At 37.9% G+C, this 19,007-nt stretch overlaps 1 protein-coding gene across 3 annotated transcripts in view; it reads left to right on the top strand.

Moving 5' to 3' along the window:
- Window positions 1-19,007, top strand: part of sash1b (SAM and SH3 domain containing 1b) — a 61,506-nt gene that overhangs the window by 21,969 nt on the left and 20,530 nt on the right. Inside the window, exon 1 of one of the 3 annotated variants that reach the window (XM_042500804.1) lies at window positions 16,448-16,546. The exons of the other annotated variants lie outside the window; for them this stretch is intronic. The gene's annotated coding sequence lies outside the window, so the exon portion shown is untranslated. Of the gene's footprint in view, window positions 1-16,447; window positions 16,547-19,007 lie in introns of those variants that run through there. 3 annotated transcript variants of the gene reach the window in all.

Genomic DNA, 19,007 nt, shown 5'->3' with positions numbered 1-19,007 from the left:
AGTTGGCATGTCTGCTGGCGTACGCTTGGCTTTCACTTGGATTAGTGCAGACAAGCTAAAAAAAATTCCATATGGCACAATGAGGCCAACGTACCACCACACCAGGGCCTCTGGCTCCTTGTCTGGTGGATCCCAGTCTGAGTGACTCACTAATAATGGTGGTAGTGCCTCCAGTCACGCATCTACTGAATATTAAATTTATATATTTTTGCAAATAGAGAGATCTGACTCATTAATCTCTTGATTTTTGGCTTGCTGCATACCTTCTTGACTATTATACAAGCAGACAGTTTACATCTTGAAGACAGTTTCCTAAATGTCACTTAGTTCTTATGTCACTGTTCTGAACCATGCCAAGCTTTTGTTGACATTTACGTTTAAGTTCAGTGAAAGGTTGTGGATGGTGGCATGGTATAGAGGTGAACATATTGTTGTTTCCATGGTAGTAAAATGTCAGTTTGATTTGTAGAACAAACTGTTAAAAAATAAACCATAGCTGAGTGGAGATCTTGCTCACAATACAGAGAAGCAAATAACAACATTTAATTAAACAATGTTGGAAAAACATCAGCTCGGGGCAGTTGGACCTGGGTCACGTGTTGCTGGCAAATAGTTAGCATTTGTTTTAATCTCCTTGGTGCAGCAGATGGATGTGGTTTATCTGTCAGGCCAGGGAAAGGACAGTGTCTTTGAAAGAAAGTGTCAACATTGCTGGAGAATGTTGCATTAGTTGCCTTAGTCAAAATACATGAATGCAAAGCAAGCAAACTGACCAGGACAGACTCAAAATAATTTTGGATTTCACCATCCAGTTTATTAGAATGGGAAGCTTAAGGCTGTAAACAACAGAGCTTTTTTTTAAAAAAAAAAATTAAATCTACAATTGCATACATTACCTGAAAAACAACTTCCACACGCACTTCATGTAAAAATGTGACTTGTCACAGATTACAGTTCTCTGTGACCAGCAAATGTTTGTAGTCCTAATTTTGATCAGGAGACCCAGTTGAAAGACTTAATTCTAAAAAGTTAGATAAAAGACACAGGCTAAAATTTTGCTTTTATGTGACTTTGACAACCCATATCGAATCTTAGTGTATAGACAGTTCTCATTCAGCTTGTTTACACCTGGTATAAACCCGCATTTTGGGTGATCCAGTCACAAATGGATAGCACTAAATACACATGTAAACAACCACAAAGACGTATTGTGATCTGATAACTCAAACCACTTGCTGAGGGGGTCTGGGATGCATTTTACCACATACCTTTTTAGTTTAAACTCTAATGTGTCCTGATGTGTCCCTGACAAGGACCATGTCATCAGTGCAGTGAATGTTGGTTGTTTCGGCGCGCAAACACTTCATAACTTTCCCATATTGCTGCAAGTTGGATTAAGTGTTGTATGACCGTCTGTCGTTCTGTCCTATGGAAGGAAACACTGAATTTTGCTGACAGTGATATGTCTAGTTGTACCAACACAACTGGTAACGTGACAAGCGAGCATCCTAGTGACCAACTAGTGAGCGTGTGAATGTAAAAACTGTGTGTGACCCTCTAGCATAAGTGACATTGGAAGTTAATAAAATCTGAACACATCGGTCAGCCAGAGACACAAGACACAGTTGTGAATGATGATGTCTTTGGCTGTCCACTAGTGTTCAAATCACAGAAACACAAGTTAATATCAGGTATAAACAACATCATTGTTGTATTCTTTGCATTTCCTCAAATGCGTTTCATGACTTTAGCCTGCAGTGGTTCGTGGAAGAAGTCTTGTTTTTGCTCCAGGAGCCAGTGTCTGCCTTTAGGCAGGCTGCATCTATTTGTGGCTCAAAACCACTGTGTTGAATATTCATTACTCAGACGTGCTTTCATGTTTTATTCTCATATGCTTGAATATATTTCTTAGCTGACTGTGGATTTTTTATCATTTGGTCACAGTTGAAACTTTACATTTTTTGTTTTCAAAGTCACAACAGTAAAAGTGAAGAAAACAAGAGGGAGGTCAGAGTTGCTGACATTTAGCTCTCAGCTTTTTAAATTTTCTCTGTTGAGTCACCCTTGCGGAAAAATTGATTCAAAGTGCAATTTTATATGGATCACTTGAAAAATGGACAGACCCACGGTTCAATCATGGATGTAAATCTGTAAAGTAAAAGACAGCTGCGTGGCTCTTCATTATTCTGCTTTTTATTCTAACTTCCCACAGTGGGTTTTGTATACACTAGAAAGATATTTGCAGATAAATACGTTATTTTATCTGTTTAATAGTGTAGAGTATGGTTTTTAGAGATGCTGGTATTCCTGTAATAGAAGTTTGTAAGTATGGTTGAGGACAAATTAGTATTTTATAGCTTGGTCATAATATTTCCCTTTTAGTTAAGCAGAAGTTTATACGATTTGTGTCTTTTAGGTAGAGTCAGAAGTGTGTTGTCATAATATCATTGTCAAGGTCATGTCCACATCTGATGCACAGTATCCATTATTCAAACAGTGTTCTCTGAGGCCTATTAGACATTATCACATAATTGCCTCCATGGCGGCCAATAAAGTCTACATGAGAAACGTGACTGACTTCATCTATTATCTCATTAGCTCCGTAAAATGACATATTTATGGCTTGTCCCCATATTAGTTTTACATACTGGATATCTTGCAGTTTAGTTTTTATTATGCTTTAAAAAAGCTTTTGGTATTTAATCTGCTCTCTTTGTTCTTTGGAGAAGACAGAGTAACCACACTGCATTCAATATAGCCTAATTTATGATCTACAGTGTAAATATACTCCCTTGCATCAACTTATTGTGGATAACGCCATTCCACTGTGTGACTGTAGAGAGTTTAATCAGATCTGTTGTGGCAGGTTTAAGCAATGTCATGCAGCTTTAGTTTTTTTTCTATATTCAGAACATTATGTAAATAGCAAGGAAACATCACAATGGCATTAATATAAATTAAATCAATATTTAAATCTAATGTGAAGTACATGTAAATTAGAACTACAGCCTCATGGTTGTATGCCTCCCTGCATCAATCAAGTTGCACTTACAGTTTACATCCATGTCAATGCACCACACATATCTTTGCCCCGGCAGCACAGAAAATCTACACAATCAGCGCAGTTACAAGATGGGCACCCAAGATTAGCGTCACCAATTTAGTATCAGCCAATATCTCCCCCTCTGTTCCTGAGTTATGACATTGAGTAATGGAGTGTTTTTCAGAACAGTATGATGTCACTATGAGGTTGAACTTTGAGCTTTTGGATATAAAATGCCTTCATGTCGTGATTTTATTCTGTTAGACGTGTTTGAAATTTTGTCATAATCACATGAATTTTTTACTTGTAGCCAAAAACATGTTTTGTGAGGTCACAGTGACCTTGACATTTGATGACCAAATTCGGATTATTTTATTTCTAAAGTCCAAGTGGATGTTTGTGCCAAAATTAGGAAACTGCCTCAATGTCTTCTTGAGTTACTACGTTCACAAGAATGAGACAGATGAGGTCACAGTAACTTTGAACTTTGACCACCAAAATCTAATCAGCTCATTATTTAGACCAAGTGAAGGTTGTTACCAAATTTGAAGAAATTCCCTGAAGGTGGAATATTTTATTCACAAGTATGAGATGGCTGACGGATGGATAATCAGAAAACCAGAAAACATAGAGGCTCCGTCCAAGGCTGTTGCTGGCACAGAGGCATTAAAATAGTAAAACCATCCTTACACTATGCGCATGTAAAAGGACGGATATCTCTGAAAGACAAACATTTGGCTGCACAGCTGAATTAAAACAGTTTGAACAAACATTGAACATTTTAACCCTTATGAACCTTCAGGTTGCAGGATTATATTAGTTTTAGCTAAGTGTACCTAATGAAATAACAATTGAGTGTGGTTTGTAGAGAAAGAAGGAAATTGCTTTAATTTTCTTTAAAAAATGTATCACTAGGCTGACATGTTAAGATGGATACAGTGTCTATCTGCAGTGCTGTGTTTATGTTTAGGCATTTATTTTTCTCTTTATCCACTGGTATGCCTCAAAACACCCGTGTAGAAATAATGTAGCGATGGCAACTCTTTTCCAAATATTTTCCATTCTGTGATCATCGGACCGGGTCCTAATGTAGCCCACTTTACCCAGATTTTCCCAAAGGACAGTGTTTGGACCATTGCCACTAATGAAAACTGCTCCAGTGGTTGTTTCAAGCACCTCTGTGATTGTGATTAGGTTTGACTTCCATTGTGTCCGTCAATATGTAATCTCACTCAAACTGTTGTTCTAGCAAAGACAGCTGGGATCTCCATCTTAACTCACCGTATATGCAGCACAGTGTCTCAGAATCTTGGCTCCTTCGGAGATGATCGCTGTCAGTTCAGCGCATAAAATCACTTATATAACCTTGATGTTAACATCTGAATGGCCACAAATGGGACTCACCTTCAGTGTGTGGGCTAATGATGCCCAGTGGACAGTGAGCACTGTGAGTTATTTTAGGCTTTGCTTGCAACTCAGGCATCTGAGTCGGTGTCATACAGGGTTGCCAGATTTCAAACAAGCGTGGAAATTCACTCTGAGCTCCATAGAAAGGAGTCTTGTTTGCCCATTTGCCAGATCTTTGATGTCTTTGTCATTTTTTGCACCTGGAAGTGCGGTTTCTCTCTGTATCCTCTCTGAAAACAAGAGTGCATTACAGCTTATTCTAAGCTTGCCTTTGTTTTCTAACCAATTTATCATATATCATTGTTGACGAGAACAATAAGTGTACATTTGAAACTAATTTATTCTATTATTATCAATGCCATTCAACACATTCAGCTGGGATCATCTCCAGCCCCCTGTGACCCTCTAAAAGGATGCGTATAGCTAATGGATGGATGGCATTCAGCAATAACAAAAACCTTAATAACAGATCTCTGCAAAGATGTAGGCAAATACGGCTTGCCTAGAGTGACATTGTTCTGAATTGATTTAGATTAGAGAACATAATTTAGGCTTGTTTTGCTGCAGAAATGACAATTTTCCACACACACAGCTGCTCACACACACCTGTGAAAGTGCCAGTCAGATGTGTCAGTTAAACAACTGAGTTGTTTTTTGCCTTTTTTTCAGCCTCTTTCCTTGCTTTGGAATGAGTCAAATCAATAATTAGCCAGCCTCTCCACATAGCCTCAGCTGCTTAAGTAAGATTAAATGAATGACTGGAAGGAATACAAGGAAATAAAATGTGCTCAGCTGGGCTCAATGTTAATAAAAACCCAGACTGCAGAATTGAGTTTTCTAATTTCCCAAGAAGATTAAAAACATTTCCAAAGAGAGAAGACATGAAGGTGACTTTCAAGTTAGGGTGTTGTATTGAAAAGGTGCTTGCAGCAATGCTCTGTACTCCAAACACACTCTCACACAGACACAAACTCATACAGATACAGTTGAACAAAAATATTAAGCTGTCCAATGTCAAAATGTTAAGATGTGAATAGGTAACCACAACAGTTATATTTTCAATGCTTTGCACATGGAAAATGTTTTTTGTCTGACTAACAGGCTCTGCATACCTCCTGATGGCTTTTATATTATCTGCCTACCTGTTTATACAAAGGGGACATAAAAAAGAGGATGTGAGTGTTCTGATGATAACTGTGATAGGGAAGCTGCAAAGAAATGCAGAATGTGCATTTTGTGAGGAATGACAGGAAGCTGTCTGACAGGTATTGTATCTGCAAGGCCTGCAGGATGGATGCAGCAAATAAAACTTTCCCCCATGACCCCTGCTGCCAAAGTTAGCAGGTGACCTTCCTTTTTGGGATTTACTAGTTACACATTTACTTAATAACAAATTAACATGATAAAAACAACTTCTTTTCTTTTCTCATGTATAAATATATTGACTCCCCACATACTTTAGTTTGATTCTTAAAATAAGACAGCAGTTATAGATGTCATGTTATATTTTTACTAAAGTCAATCAAATTTAATTAAAATTACGTGTAAGCCATGACATGACATGACATATCATAACTGCATATTCATGCTGAATATATGTAAAAATAGATATGTGAGATAGCTCTATATCTGTGTGGAGAATGACAGTGTATGTTAGTATGAGCGGGATCATGCATTCAGCGCAGGCCAATTTCAGAAGTAAACAAACTGACTCAAGCACCAGGGTCATTTAGATCTCTCCACACATAATTACTTTGCTCAATGCAGTCAAGTGCTTCAGAGGACCACGACTGTGTCTGCATTTAAACAAGGCTTTTGTCTGTAACATGATTTTGAGATTACTTTCATAGTATTTCACTGGAAAAAAATATTTTAAATGAAGATGTTTTTACTAGCTACAATTTTTTTCAGCAGATGGCTGACTATTTGACAACTGTTTTTTTTTTTTTTTGTCTAAAGAATTTTCATTATTTTAAGATAACTGGTTGAGAAATTGTGGTGGCTTTTTCATGATATTATATCATGACATGACGTCCAAGGATTTTTAAAAATGCATTTTATTTGTCAAATTAGACAACGCTGTAACAAATCATATAGATATCAAAACAAGACATAAGAAACGGGATTTGAGTATGGTACAGATTTATAGCAGTGTCTGTCAGTAGGAGTATTGTAATTGTTTGTGTGCATGTATGAGGATGTCTCATACATTTATTTATGAATAATGGGAACCAGAGGGTTATGCAGGTATGAACAAGAAGGAGAAGGAGAGAGAAAGAATATAGCAAATAAATAGTAAAAATACACTTTTAGATAAATTCAGAGTTCACATAAATAAATGTAAATAATAATCAATGAAGAAAAAATGATAATGACAGAGATACATGAAGGGAGTTGGCCCAAATGTTGAGGAATTATTGATAGATTATAGTAAAATTTCACAGAAATGTAATAATGTACTCCCATTGTCTTTAGAATACTTTCTCACATGACCCTGTCCTGATGACTGTCACACATTATCAACTGTTTCAATTAAAACGAAAAATCTTTGGTTCTCCCGCTGTAGTATCATTTACATTTATGTTATTCTACTTCCAACTTGCCCATCCGTGCGGTAGGAACTACTGCTGCTCATTATTATGGACTCCACTTAGTATTTGTCCTTATTACTCTTGTCTCATATCTTCCTCACCTTGTCATGGCCTTTATTTCACCTCTGGCGTAGAAATGCTTTCATTGACCTACAGTACGACTACAGTACACGAATCATCTATTTTTATCATCTACATTCAATATCCAAATGCGTAGTCATGATTTAGACCCTCTAAGAACGGGATTTATGACATTATACACAATAAGGACTCTTTTCATGCATCATGAAGCAAATTGGGGCATCGGACTGTAGTCCAAAGAGGTAGGCAGCCTGGGTGACGATACTGAAGAAATAATGGTGAAAAGATATTAAGCCTAAAGGGAGAGAGATAAAGACAAATAAAGGAGACGAAAGTGGGACAAAGAGATTAAAAAACTGAGGGCTGTGATCAAGGAGAGCAAAAGACAGAAGCAGCGAGGAGGCGGTGAATTAAAAAAGGGGTGACGTGATGACAAAAGGCTGGACTGAGAGGTAGAGATTTTCAATCAAGAAAACGAATCTCTGTGCCATTGAAGCTTGACATTCCTCTGAGAGGGTTAGGGTCAGATTTGGATGAGCTTTCGATCAGAACCTCGCCCACTCCACAGTGATTTAACCGAAAAGGAATAGATTCAACTAAATTAACAAATCCTAGTTGTTTTTTCAAAGTATATTATCTCTTAGAGTTCTTATATTGATCAATGTTTGGTTAGAAGCACAGCAAAGCCGCTGCAGAACAGATGGTGCATTCTTTTATTTCTGCTTTTTATAGTTTATTTTATTGTCTCCAGGATATTGATCCTAAAATCTTAAATTGAAGCACTTTTCATTAGTTTGTATATTAGTCATGGGGGAAGACTCATTGATTGTATCAATTAAATTGAATTGCATTTGTAGCCGCAGTATGCATTGTGGGAAGAGTAAAGCCTACTGCGGGGAGATGGTTTATAATGCATGAATTTAATCATTGAATTTTTTATTCCTGAGTGCTTATGCTTGACTTAATACGGTTTAAGCATTCTGCATTATTAAAGTTTGTATGGTATTTTTACAACATGGCCACTCAGATCTTCTAAACGCACCTCAAAAAAATTGTTGAGCTTTCTCTGTTAAAGCTTGCATTCCACAGTAATCTTATTCTGTGATAAAGACATTTGTCTGGTGACTGACAGAATATGCTATGAAAATTTAGAGATACCTCAATAAACATATTGGCAATTATGCCTTTATTTGATGCAAAATTGTAATGAAAGTAAACGTTATAGTATTAAATTTAACTTAATAGACTGATCCTAAGGCCTGCTTGCCTTATTTACTGTTGCTAAGTTTCACAAACTTGTCAAAAAGAAACATAGTAGTGCTGTTTAGGTAGCTGCAACACTGTTAGAGCATTAGATAGTTTGTGCATGTCAGGCAATATAGCTTCACGAAGCTGATAACAAGGACAACAGTCTGTGATGGAAGGATATATACTGACAAAGTTAACTGTTATAAACAAGGCTAACCCTAACCCTAACCCCCACAAATTTGTGTCCCCTGGCCACATCTTTTAATCATCTACATAACTTGGTTTCCTTTTAACACAGGCAAGCTTAGCACATAAGTATCACAGGAAAAGGGAAAGTTGACCGAGGTTCTGGTTTGTTTTCAAGCTTGCCTAACTGTTATCAGAGCTCGGAGCAGAAGGGGCAGAACCTAGGAAGGACTGATTTTTTTGACAGAAGAAGGACATATTCTGTTATAGCAGTTTTTTATTACAACACTTTTCTTATGCTTTGCACAGTTGCTGTAAACACAGCTATGACACATTGTGGAAAACTGCTACGAGTGAATGTTTTTTTTAATTGACTTGAAACTTTAATGGGGCACATTGATGGAGAAATGTTCCAACAATTTGCCAGATGTCGGCCTCAAAAAAGGGCCAGATATTGAGCAAGAGATCAATTCCAGTGAGTGATTATGCATATTTAATCACTCTGTCGGTTTCAATGACTTTTGATGCATTGTCTCTAAGAAATCTTGTGATTAATATCAGAGTGAAAAATAAGATGGAAAAATATATTAAAGTGGTGCAGAATTGATAATACATCAGCACTGTAGCACATAGAGGAATATTTTAGCCTTAAAACAAGGTTTAATAGCTGCACTTTGATAATCAGATCAAGACTTTCATCTGTCATAGAGGAGATGTCAACCACTGATGGTGAGACCTCTCTTGGATGTGAAACTATTTTCTAACAGGGTTCCACCTTCATTATAGATCCTCATGCAATTCTTATGATGTCAGTACATGCTTGGCTAGCTGCGCTTAGCATCCATTAATGGATGCAGTGGCTGTAAGGTGGATGTCCTTGAAACGACAGAGGAGGAGAAGGAACATCTGAGTGTGTAGAGGAGAGGAGGAGACAAATTGAGTTGGACAGGAGATGTTGTCACCAGCCCTGTTGGGATGTCTGCAGTTGTCAAAAGGGACATGTCCAAACAGTGAGCACGGTCTTATGAACGTTTGAAGTACATCATTGCAGTGTTAAGATACAGTTGTGTGAGAAACCGATATCCCGGAGGGGAGAGCTAACTGGCAGGTCTGGCAGAGTGCAGGCTCTGACTAGACGTTAGGGAGAAGTGATGTCAGAAACATCTTCGTCAGATCTCAGTAAATCCCAGAGTAAGATAAAAGATTTGGTTGTGCCCTCACAAAATGTAGTTAAAAATTCTGTCAGTGTCTATGGAACAATGTTTTTTTACCAGGGTAAGATCAGGGATGGCAATGAGCAACTCAACAAGACATGGCCCAAAAACTTGCAAGAAATTAGTATAGTATTTTAGAATTTATAGTAATTTAAATATAAATGCAGTTTTTCATTTTTCATTATGTGTTTTCTTATTTTTCTTTTTTTCATCTAATTTTGAGGTCACTCTCTTGTTTTTTATTAATTTTGTAAAATTTGTGGGAGAATTCTTGCCAAGTTGGTCATTGCCTTTTTCCCATGTTTTATTAAAGAAATCAAAACAATTTTCTCAGGTTTCAAAGGGTTAAACAGAATGTGAAAGGCATCTGAGTGCAGCACAATAAAACTGATGTCGATCCATGTTTCAAAGGGTTAAAAACTGATACTAGTAAGCAGCCCTCTCTGGTTGAAATTTACTTATGAGACACTGTTTAGTTATGTTTATTTGTCAGGATCCCCATTAGCTGTGCCCTAAAGCAAGGCTAATTTTCCTGGGGTCCACATTCATTTACCACATTCACTATTGTTAACCGTTTCACATTTGTTCGTTCTCAGGTCAGAGGTCCAGTCTTTGTCTTTTATTCTTCTAATGTATTGCTGTGCGCTGTGCCGTGTTGTTATTCAACTCCTCTGCATGTTTTTTTCTAATGGCATGTTTGGAAGGAGAAATGCCCACAGGGTATTTTCTTTCCAGATTGGAGCGATTCGCTTGTTTTTCACACCATGTCGAGTGACCTCATTCGGGGGCCCCATGATCTTACGTTGCATGATTGACAGCTGCCCTTAAGTCTTGTGCCGTGTCTCACAGGAGGATCAGTGGATGTTGTGGTCTTGCGAGGGGCGAGCTGCCTCAATGATAATGTAGCCCAGAGACGGTGTGAGCTGGCAGTCATGTCTTTGGGATCATGGCGCAGTGACACAAGGGTAATTACCCAAAGCACAGGGGTGAGGGGCAGATGAAATGATTTCAGAATTAAACATGGTCCAAGGAATAACAACAACAATCCACAGGCTGCTTCACTACGAACTCCGAACCATTCACGGCGCCCCGTGGAATACACACTGTGTTTCTAGGTGTGAACTGTGTGGAATTTTAAAGGGAGGTCTCTGTAGTTGTTTGCAGCACCACTGAATTAAACATGCTCCAAGGAGTGGGAACAATCTACAGGCCGCCACCACTACAAAAAACACTCTGCCATCCAGGGGGGATTTCATACACACACCGTTTCCATGTATGTACTACTTAAATTTCAATGCAATGATTCTCTTTTTGATCTCTGCACTACTGAATTAAACATGCTTCAACAGGGACAATCCTCAGCATGCTAATATTGGACATATTTCCAAACATGAATTTTGCTGCATTTTATAGCTCTGGGCTTTTTGAGACTATAATTTCCTTCATCTAAATCTGAGCTGCATGTTTTCAGCTAATGTTTCAAATCCCGATCAGATTTGGAAGATTTAGAAAGGGTCTATTTTGTGCCTCCTGTTTGCCCCGTTAATCCCCTTTGGAGTTTTACTTGCATCCTTTTATTAATCTGGACCCCTTGGTGGTTACTTTATAATGCCCAGAGCTGACTGTAAACAGGCAAGATGCCATTTCCTACAAACTGCGGTTAAAAACGTGAATTGAGATATATATTCCAAATGCACCGTCCAAAGAACGGTACTAAAACTGGAATTGGGGCTGGGGAATATGGCTTTAAAATAATATCACTGTATGTTTAGGCTATATTGCAATACATGACATATATATCTTGATATTTTGAAATCTCCTTTAAACTCCTGTAAACTTCTAAAATGCAAATTTCTTAAATGAAGTACATTTACAAATAAAGTAGCCACTACCATGAAGCAAAGTCACATAAACTACTGTATACTTAAGTTTAATAAAATACTGTTATAATGCTTAATAAAGTAAAGTATAAAGTTAAATAAAGTACTGTTATAGTAAAGTTAAAAAAAAAAGTATTGTTTTAATTAAATAAATCTAAGCAAATTGATGCAAAGCGTTATCAGATGACAAAAACTAAATAAATTATAGAGCATAATATGAAACGATAGACGTTTTCATCATCAGTCAATATATTTCATCATATTACACAGCCCTAACTAGCATGATATTGGCATATGCCACATTTCTTAATCATAAAGTGCTATATTTGAAAAAAAAGAAGCCTAACCGTATCAAATTAAGAATATTGTTAAATTCTGAATGAGTGGAATATTAGTGTAAATTTAAACACAGTATGTATCCTTTCTTTCAATGTGAAAAACCTGCTTTTAGCCATTTCAGTTCTATCTGTTCAGTATGAGAGCCTGAGAAATCTCGTATGCATTGAAGCTGCTCCTTTGTCTGTGTCAGCAGTGAGAGACTCTTGCTCGCTGACTGACGGCGTGAGGAGTGGGAGCAGAGCTGTGTACTGCAGACCTCGCGAATGTAGTTCAAACAAGAGCAGGTGCTCTATATGCAGTGTGTGTATCAGTGACTGGCAGCATGCATGTCACAGTGCAACCCTTCCCATCAACCCTTCATTTGGGACTTGTCAGAATCCACTTACCACTCAGACATGAATGGTTAAGCCCTTCCACTGATCCTCCTTTTCTCTTTAGGGGCCCCCAGGGCTGTCAGTCTTGACTGGGCCCTCGGGTGCTCTGGAAATGCAGTAATTCTTTCACACACATGTCATAGTTATTATATGTCACAGCTGGCACATGCAACTCTTGTTACTCTATTTAGCTCATTTCCGTGTTTTTACTTGGGTAGATGGATCAAGTTATTCAGACTTATATGTGTTGAGAGACATTTCTTTACCACTTTATCTTATTAAAAAAATGTTATCAAGATGAAAAGAAGACTTCTTCTATTTATTTAAAAACATAAAATATAGTGTTTTCACAAAGAGACTACTTTATAAAAGTTTGTATTTTCCTCAAAGGTGCCTTCAGATATTTTTGAAAGCACCTTTGAGGAAAACACTCAAGCAACAATTATTTTTTTCCTCTATTGTTTTCCACTGTAGCTGTTTTAACTAGAATTAGTTAAGGCTGGTTTGATTCAACTGCAGGAGGGCAGATCATGTGAAAATCTTGTGACTCCAGTTTCAGTAATCTAAATGTTTAAACTTCAGTTGAATGATTTCATGACTTTCCTTGGTTTGACCTTTAGTAACCCATCCAAAAACCTGACTGGATAAACTGTACCATGCAGCTACTTAACAAAGATCGGTGTAATAATGTGTTTTGCCTTAAATGTGGACTTAAAGGGACAGTTTGCCCCTAAAATCAAAAATACATTTTTTTACTATTACCTGTAGTGCCATTTATCAGTCTAGATTGTTTTGGTGTGAGTTGCCAAGTTTTGGAGATATCAGCCATAGAGATGTCTGTCTTCTCTCCAAACTAGATGACACTTGGCTTATGTTGCTCGAAGTGCCTAAAAATTAATTTGAAAAACTCAACGGCAATGTCGCTTTCCAGAAATCAAGGTGTGGTTGCTCAAGATAATCCACAGACCTTGTTGTGAGCAGTTTCATGTTGGAACCATTTTCTGTCTGACCAACTACAACCACCAACTGTATCACTGCGCAGAAGGAAGTGTGCATCTACTCATGGATGAGAGGATGGTGCTCATGACACCACAAAGATGTAAACATTAGTGACGTCCTCCTCAGCTGAGCTGTAACGTTAGCTAGATGAGTGGTGCTAGGTGAGCTGGCAGTAGATGCGCAGCAGTGATGCGGTTGGTGGGTGTAGTTCTAAGAAACCGAATAATTCCTACATGAAACTGCTTACAACAAGATCTGTGGATTATCTTGAATAAAAGGGTAATTTTTTCTCGATTTCAAATGTATTTTTTCCCATGTGCATCCATCTGTCCAACACATTCTCATTAGCGAAATATCTTAAAAACACCATGAGGGAATTCCTTCAGATTTGTCCTTAATATCCTCTTGCACTCAATGATTTTTTAAAAAAAGGGTATTTTTGATTTTTGACTGAACTGTCTTTTAAATTCAGAATTTTGTTTTGCTATTTCAAATAAACCATCTGATATGATACAGAGGCCATGGTCCTGATCATATGCTCCAGTCCTTCCACAGACGCATGAATTGTGTCTCTCACTCTGTTGAGCACAGAATGAACTCTCCAGGGATCGAAGCTCAGATGAGTGCTGAGGCGTTCCAGGTCGGCAACGACAAAATCAGGAGATTTGACAGTGATAGGAAAGGAGCGGACTGACGGAGAAGAAGGGCATCTATCTCCGTCTCCCCCTGTGCTCCAAGGTGACAAGCAGCCCGCTACTGTGTAGCCAAGCGGAAAACTGCCCTTTCTGGCATGAGCCGCCTCAGCCCTTTGGCACCGTGCGCAGAACGTAGCCCTCCACCATCTCCACCATCCATCTGCAGCTCAGCATAATCTGCGGCCTCCAGCAGCAGATCTGACACTGGTATTGTTCCCTCCTGCTGCTGCTGCTCACTGCTCTGGACTCAGCGGTCAGTCATTAAAGAAGATTAGAGGCCAGAGAATCACAATTAGACATAGATGCTGAGGGTTATTTTCTCAACACATAATCTCACTGACTAATACTACATGCAATCGAGGTCACCACCCTGATGCTTAATGCCTTATTAAAGATGCTACTGTTGATAGCAAACACGCTCCAACAGTGAACAGAGGAGGAAAATCATATTGTACTTCCCTTTCGATCTGCTTTCACCTCCACAGCAAGACTCAGCTGAAAGTTAGTAGTTTATTAGCGCACAGACAACATTGTGACCTCACCACACTTCCTTTAAATGGAGAGGATATATATATATATATATATTACATTTTAATGTGTCCAGTTCCATCTCACTTTAATTACCTTCAGCTTTTTATCAATGGCCATCAGTTGGTATCTGAGAGATGTAGATATAGAGTAACTATTTGCTGCCACCCTGCTGGTAAACAGACTGCTAGTTTCCCAAAACACTGTAAGGTACCTGCAGCCTGAATAACATTTATAATAATAATAAATAATAATAAAATAGTAAAGTTTATTTGTATCGAACTTCTGTAGCCTTCTTCTACCAGGATGCTGATCATTTCTTTGTGTGTCACGCTTACAGTTTACATCAAGTCATGTTATCCTTTTCCATTCCTTCAGTTAAAACTTTCATTGAAATGATGAAGAGCTGATGGGAATATCTTAGAATTGTGGTTCATTGTTGTTCCTAGAAAGTGTTTGAAGCCTCAGAAAATAGTTTGAAGTTTTGTTCAAAATATTGATATTTGAATTCTAAATCAACATTCAGATGCTGCACATCTTGTTTGTCCTATGTCAATTTATTAGGTTTGAACATGGTTATTCTGCATGTTTACATATAGGCCTCACTAATGTTATTACCGTTATACCAATTAGATAACAACGATTGCTGTGTAGGATTATTTTGGACTTGTGCGATCCTGACATTTCCAAGAACTCGAGCATTATTAAGTTCAAAAGTGAAGATGATTTGAAAAGTGATTGATGTTGTCATTCCCCAAATTTGCATGTTTTTATCTACAAACATATACTGCTTCGGTCCATATTTGTTGGCATTTAGCCTTTGAAAAAAAACGTTGGTCTCCTGTTTGCTGCACACAAAAGGAGGCATGCACCTGTTTTAATGTGGTAGTACAGCAAGAATCGAACAGCACCATAATTTACATTTATTCAGTAAAAACAAGATTTTAAAATGACTAACTCATTTAATCTGATGAATTACTTTATTCAAAGAAAGGATTTTAATTTTTTTTTAAAAAATCAAACATTTTAAGCTTTATTAAAAAACTTCAATAGATGCTTCCAATGTAAATAATAATAATAGTAATTAATAACATTTTTTAAAAGCCCTGATATTTGTAACAGCCCTAGGAAGTGCATTTTGGACAGAAAAAATTAAACGACAAGCTTTGCAGCTAATTCTGTAAAGTAGGCTAACAATTGCTTCAAGCAGTATGATCTTACACAAGTATTCAATAGGAGGGAATTTTTTAAAGGTGCCCTGTACAGTTTTAACCACTTTTTTACAAGTTAGTCCTCATTTGAGTTGGTATCATGGAAGCAGTAGAGAACACGTATAAGAACGGAGGGTATTTAACATATTTATTATTTAGACCTCAATACAAGTCTTACAACTTTTGGTTGTTTACAAGAAAACTCCACGGGCAACCTTTTCGAATTTATAATTCATTTGAAAGCTATTTTCATATGTATTGAAGTAAAAATGTCCAAAGACATAAAAGTTCCAGTACAGGTTTTCTTTGGTCAGAGGGAAACCTCCATATCAGCAGAGGGAGACACATCTGACCAATATTTAACATTTCTTCTAAAGCCTGAGACATCCCTCTAACTTCACTGCAGACATAAACACGCAGGCACACTCTCACACACGAAGAGGTGGTGGTTTATTCGAACATGTGAGTCAGCCAGTCCCTGTGGGCCGCAGCTGGAGAGAGCACAGCGCCCCACCCAGCAGCAGCAGCGTCATATGTGGTTGCAACTCCCCCCCAACCTCCCCTCAACCAAACTCTCTGATTTATGCGTGCCGGACACCCCTCCCCTTCACTTCAGGATGTATTGTCCTCCACTCACTCACTGAGCTGAGTTAACTTTCAAAACGGAGCCCTTCACTTACAGCAGTGTGCTGGGACTGAGGAGCAACTAGTGCTGGGTAGCTACTGTTGGCAGCCAGATGCCTGTTTGTGGTGAGTGTATTTTTATGTTTGCACTGGAATGTGCTCCTATGGTTAGAGCTGGTAGCTTCCTGGAGATTCACTGGGGGAACATTTCAATGTATGTAGCCTTTTTTTTTTTCAAAACTTGGTGCGTGCATCTTAATTTGTTTGGCTGTTTTAGTCGGTTAATGAGGACTTTCATTTAGGAGAAAGCTTAAACAAGTCAGTGCTTGTTCTTGTGATCTTTTGAAACATCCCTCAATACACTGTTTAAGACAGTTACAAGAGTGAAAAATCTTACCGGGACATTTGATATGAATTTAGTTGTTTGATTGACTGACAGATGAATTACAATGTAAAAAGAACACGTTTGATAAGGATTTCTAGAGTTATTTATTTCACATTGGCAGCGGTGGAGGAAGTATTCAGATCCTTATATGTGCTAATACCACACTGTAAAAATACTCTGTAATGAGTAAAAGTCCTGCACATAAACTGTCACTTAAGTAAAACTATGTAAGTACACCCAGGAAAATGTATTTAGGTGTTAAAAGTAAAAGTACTCAGTGCAAATTGTTTTTAAAACAATTTAATAAATGGAAAGAAATGAAGGTAAAAAAACAGCAAGTCATTTTAATTGAGAAGCTGGAACCATCACAAGGTTTTCAAGGCATAAAAAACGACTTAAACAATAACCAAAAATCAAATGAACCGACTGATCATTTCAGCTGCACTTGTTTTATATTTATTTTTTTGGTTTTTTGCTTTTTTATATGGTTCCAGTGCAAGAATCTTAATTTGTAAAGTAAATGGTAATTTAAATCTAAAAATAAATGTAGTGGAGTGAAGAGTGCAGTATTTCCCTCTGGGGTTTAGTGGAGTAGAAGTCGAAAGTGGCATGAGATTAAGAAAAGTTAAAGTACCTCAAATGTGTACTTAAATACCGTGCTTGAGTAAATGTACTAAGTTACATGCCACCACTGCACGTTGGACACATCTTTTCGAATAAGTATGTCAAATGGGAAGTAAACTTCTCAGTCCATTTGCTTTTTTTTACTGTAGCCATGTTTAATGAAATGCTCTGATATGGATACAATATCTGACAAAGCTGCTGTTTTACTTAACTTCACTTTCAGGACATATGTTATCAGACAGTCATAGAAAATTGTGCTTATAGTCTTGTTTGAATGCTCTGATGCTCTTGGTTTTGAGCTCTGAAGCTGACAATTCAACATGTCTGTCTCAAAGCAGGACAAAGTGATACAAATAATTTGCTGATACTTTTGTGACCCGGGACTGGTTGCCCTTAAAAAGGGTGAGACAAGACAGGAACTGTAAAAACACTCATTAGGCACTCCGGGCCCCTGGGGCACGTGGATCTTTTGTCTGCCTATGAGATGCTCAGCGCCTGAGAAATGTGACACCACACTCTCCTTTTCAAGCCTCTGTGGTTGATGTCTCATGCTGCAGTTTTGGCTCCGAGACCATTAATTAGGAGACAGAGGGAAATATAAAGCACACTGGAATATTTTCCGCATTCTGTAAGAATTGTCGGCACGAGAATGGAGCTCGTATAGTTTGTTAGTTTATATTCATCTGTAAGTAACGAGGATGTATACAGCGTGTCTAATAAGCACTTAGGGCAATGCAATATCATGTGGCTGCGTCACAATAGGCTGTTTATGTGGATCAGTGGCAGTCTGAGGCAGAAGAGCGACTGCAGCCAGGCACAGTGTGGAGCTTCTCAGCCTTGTTTCTTGACTGTATGAAAAGCAGCCAGATTTTCAGGCCTTTTTTGACCCAGAGGCATGTCATTTACCAAATGAATGGTTCTTTTTTTCTGGACAGTTGAGCCAGTCACAGTCTATCATGCCACGAGACAAGTGAGCCCACAGTATCGCTTTTCACTGCAGTGGGCGCATTTGCATACCTTCAGGGCACGGCATGAGTGGAGCATAATAATAATAATAATCATCATGCGTGAAACGGTTTATGGACATAGTGGATGGCTATAATCAGACACAGCTTGGATTCGTCTGTCCAGACGAAACTCATGACCAGGCGTGATGAGACACTATCTTCTCACAAGTTGTATTAACACAGAATAATCTTATGTATTTAATTATTGTGAATGAATCAGACTGACTCACTGCTTTGAACTAACAGTATGATGGACATTTTTATTCATTCACGCAGCAGCAGAAAAAAAAGACAAAACGGGCAACATAAATTAAATCTAGAATAAATAGACAAAAAATAGTAACTTGATATTGTTTTTTAGAATTTACATAATCTTTTCCCTAATCTAATTCAGCTCTGGCACACTGTTAGCAAATGCACATATTTGTTTAGATGTTAAATTAAGTTTTAATGTAAATTTGGACAGTTAAATATACTAAGAAATGGATAAATACATTTTCCACCACCACCGTCACTGGTCCTGGACCTTTATGGGTTGGACTCAGTCTAAGATCATTAAAAAGAGTCTTTC

Source organism: Plectropomus leopardus, chromosome 14 (assembly GCF_008729295.1).
Source record: "Plectropomus leopardus isolate mb chromosome 14, YSFRI_Pleo_2.0, whole genome shotgun sequence".
In the NCBI taxonomy this organism is placed as follows: domain Eukaryota; kingdom Metazoa; phylum Chordata; class Actinopteri; order Perciformes; family Serranidae; genus Plectropomus; species Plectropomus leopardus.
This window is presented reverse-complemented; position numbering and strand designations above follow the sequence as displayed.